Below are 4,135 nucleotides of genomic sequence, written 5' to 3'. Positions count from 1 at the left end.
GTATTTAGAAGGTTTGCTCCACTATTGTAATTTCCCAAGTAGGCGCATGTGACTCTGCAAACCCTAGGCCTGAGCCAGGTTTGTTTGAAATGTCAGCCAAACTATCAGCACCTTACACCATGATATGGTCTGGCTCTGTGTTCCCACCCAAATCTCATATCGAATTGTAATTCCCAGTGTTGCAGGAGGGGCCCAGTGGGAGGTGATTGAAACATGGGGGTGGACCTCCCCCTTGTTGTTCTTGTGATAGAATTTTCCTTGTATCTGCTTGTTTAAAAGTGTGTAGCACCTTCCCCACACTTCCTGCCGACCATATGAAGATGGGCTTGCTTCCCTTTGACCTTCCGCCATGATTCTAAGTTTCCTGAGGCCTCCCCCAAAACAGAAGCCTGCACAGCCTGCAGAACCATGAGCTGATTAAACCTCTTTTCTTCATAAATCACCCAGTCTCTGGTATGTCTTTATAGCAATGTTGAGAACAGACTAATACCATGAACATCTCAAATGCCATCATCACAGGTAATATCTATCGAGCTCTCACTTCAGTGATTTCTAATAATGACTCCATGAGACAGGTGCTGTTATTGTCCTCTTTTTACAGGTGACATTTGCGTAAAGTTAGTGACTTATTCTGGAGTCTCCAGACAGAACTGAAATGTAGGCAGTCTGACTTTAGAGACCTCGCTATTCTTCACTTTCCTTTAGGCTCCCTCCAAGGCTCCGTTTCAGCCCAGGATGCAACACACACTATGCAAAGATATAATAACTGTGGTTTAAAGAAAGCTAAATTCATATTGGTCCAGATCCTAGCCTCAGCACAATGTAGCAATATGGCAAATAGGGCCAGGAGTCTAGTTTGGAAATGCCTCTCAAACTAGGTAGGATTGTCTGGCTTATGTTGAATGATAATTTTATGTGGGGCTACTTTGAAATGTTCCACTAAAGCATTATTAAATGATGCCACACAGTCATATACTCTGGGCACCAAACAGCAATAAATACAGCTACCTGCAAACATCTCCAAAGGCTTCAGGTTTACTTTTCCTGCCTCCTACCCACTAGACAAAAACGTAATTCACTGCTTTCCAAAACAGGCTCCTCTCTTCTTGGCTTTCTACTGAGACTCATACCTATGCCTGTGTAAATGTGAGTCATCCTTTATGACTCCAAAGCTAAGGAAGTTTCTCGGTTTCCCTAGGTGAAGTGGCAGTACCTTCTATATATTCATTGTGACATTTGTCATTCATCATCCTCCTCATCTAAGATCCATTTTATTCCTCCCTTATTTTTCTTAGCCATAAAAGCATGTTTTTTGTTTGTTTGTTTTGTTTTTTGTTTTTTACCAAATTTGGCCATTTGTACCAAACAATGTCTTGCTCATAGTGTGAATTCAGTAAACATTTAAAATAAATAAATAAATAAATAAATAAATAAATAAATAAAGAGTAAATGGAATGCCTTAGGAACCCATGATACAGGGTAATATAGGTTTAGCATTCCTAATCCAAAAATCTGAAATGTGAAGTGCTCCAAGATACGAAATTTTTGAGCACCAACATGATAACACAAGTGGACAATTCCACACCTGGTTTCATATGATGGATCCCAGTCAACGTACAGCCAAAACTTTGCTTTATGCACAAAATTACTTAAAATATTTTATAAAATTCCTTTCAGGCTATGCGTATAAGATACATGTGAAACATTACTGAATTTTGCATTGAGTCTTGGGTCCTATCCCTAAGAGGTCTCCATATGTATGTGCAAATATTCCAAAATCTGAAAAATTCAAAACATTTCTGGTTCCAAGCATTTTGGTTAAGAGACATTTAACCTGTATCCGCAAATTTTCAGAGAGAGGTTGATGGGAGGAAATAAAATAATTCGGCATTGCCTCTGTAGAGCAATGCAGTTACCCAGAAAACACGAGGCTTATCTTCATGCAGCTTTGCCAGATGGATGTGAAACTCCTCCAGCTGATCCTTGTGGAAACCCACCATCTCATGTCCCTCAAGTGGGGATATGTGGAAACATGACTAATAAGACAAAAGGAAAACAAAGTTGCATGGAGTATTTGGGATAAAGTAGTTTTCTTCACATGTAGATGTGTTTTTGTCATTGCACGAGGAATCTAACACTGACAAATAAGATTCCTCCACCTGCCTCACTTTCTATTCCAATAGATAGTTGGCAGACTCTCTTTCCTATGAAAGGCATGGGTAAATGCTACTTAGGTAGCAGGTGGTGGAATAATTTACCTAACTATGATTTCAGGAGTATCACAATATTTCTACCCATTCCTTGGGTTTCTTCATGTGGGAGATGCAGACTGGGCTATGTTTAGGACATCGATCTCTGGGGTTCATTCATCACACTCCAGTATCTCAATCTCAGCTTCCTTTTTCTGTACACTTGAACATTATGTAGCTGTAGATGAAAGATCTTTTGGCACTGGCATCATGAAAGGTATGTACAGACGATAATATAAACATGCATATATACAATAGGGCTTGTCTCCTTCTCACCCCACCCACAACATGTGCTTCCTGATGTTCAGGGACCTGAAAGGTCAAACACTACGTCACTGAGTGTGTATTAGCTTTTTAGAGTAAGAGAGGAAACGTGATGAGTGTGAATGTCATCAAGGTGTTGGCTAAGCTGATTGCAGCAGTCCTGCTGCACCAAAAGAATTCTGCTCTAAGAGGCCTCTGGGTTCACTTCTGCTCAGATGGTGCTGAACTCCCACCAACTTTACTTCTGCTTTTCCAGGTTGACCATTCCCCTCCAGCTGACACATTATTTGGATAAACAGTGTTGACACTATTTTCACACCCCAGTTCCCATGGACCTGGGAGGTACCCTTTGTCTTCCCCTGATGAACTACTTTAAATAACCTCACCTTCATGGGCAAGAACACCAGCTTCTGCAAACTGTGGCGTTCGCCCACCGTAGATTGTCCAGATTCCTCCTGCTCTGTTGCCTCTTCAGGTAACGGAATCACACTCTTATTCTGAATCTCAACTCTTTCCTCCTGTCCTTCATACATTTCTCTAGAGCTGAAGCAAATCATTATTCTTTGTTTGCAAAGAGGCTTCCTTTCCCTTTGTGGAGAGCTCTCAGAACCTCCCGCCTTTCATAGACTTTTCCAATTAAATAAAAGAGCAATTTCTCTTTTCTTCCTTGTCCTAGAAACCAATTCCTATATTATAAATAAGCACTCAGGTTAGAAATATATATGCAAAACTTCTATTCTAATTTACGCCTTTTCTATGACATCCCTATTTCTATATTGACAGATAAGAAATACTAGAAGATTTCAAATATACAAGTGTTTTTTGCATAGCATAGTTAATGGTGTTTCTGCTGGATTCTTTGTGTTGGTTCACTCAGTCTCCCTTGCAGCTTTCCTCTCTTTGGGAAGATTGGAAAGTTCAATTATATTTCCCAGATTCTTTTGATGCTAGAATTTGGTATTGATGAACTCATGAGATATTTGGAATGCAGGAGTGAGCAGAGTCCGTCTGTGTGAAAGTTTTGGAGGGTGCTGCTGCTAAGAAAGGCCATGGAAATATGGTGTTCCTCCAGCAGCCAGCCAGCATCCATTATACAGACTTCAGAATAATGAAGGCACTGGTGGCACAGAATAATTGAGAGGCACTGGTGGCAGAGATGCCAGTTTTAACCCCTTATTTCCAGCATAGTTCTGGTGAGGTGGCCTCCAGCAGCCAGCCAGTGTCTATTATACAGACTCCAGAATATTGAGAGGTGGTGCTGGCAGAGATGCCAATTTTAACTCCTTATTTCCAGTATAGTTCCAGTGTGGTGGCCTCAGAGAGAATAGCTCTATTACTCCAGTCTGTGATGTTTGAAGTGTAATGCAATTCCAAGAGCCTGATCTCAAACCTACTCCGTAGACCTTCTACAGATCCTGAAAATATCTTACTTTCTGTGCTATACGTCTTCCCGCTCAGAATGACTGGAATTGTTTATGATTCTTGCAGAACACGCTGACTGGGCCAGGCGGGGTGGCTCACGCCTGTAATCCCATCACTTTGGGAGGCCGAGGCAGGCGGATCACAAGGTCAGGAGATCGAGACCATCCTGGCCAACATGGTGAAAACCGTCTCTACTAAAA

At 41.4% G+C, this 4,135-nt stretch overlaps 1 long non-coding RNA gene across 1 annotated transcript; it reads right to left on the bottom strand.

The window, feature by feature from the left end:
* Positions 1 to 1,813: 1,813 nt before the first annotated feature.
* Positions 1,814 to 3,216, bottom strand: LOC119620564 (uncharacterized). The gene is made up of 3 exons (XR_005237046.2): positions 2,948 to 3,216; positions 2,295 to 2,427; positions 1,814 to 2,036 (listed from the first exon to the last, which is right to left on the bottom strand). It is a non-coding gene; the product is annotated as an uncharacterized lncRNA (long non-coding RNA).
* Between the last annotated feature and the right edge of the window lie 919 nt (positions 3,217 to 4,135).

The sequence above is a fragment of the Chlorocebus sabaeus genome, chromosome 7, assembly GCF_047675955.1.
Source record: "Chlorocebus sabaeus isolate Y175 chromosome 7, mChlSab1.0.hap1, whole genome shotgun sequence".
Taxonomy (NCBI): Eukaryota; Metazoa; Chordata; class Mammalia; order Primates; family Cercopithecidae; genus Chlorocebus; species Chlorocebus sabaeus.
This window is presented reverse-complemented; position numbering and strand designations above follow the sequence as displayed.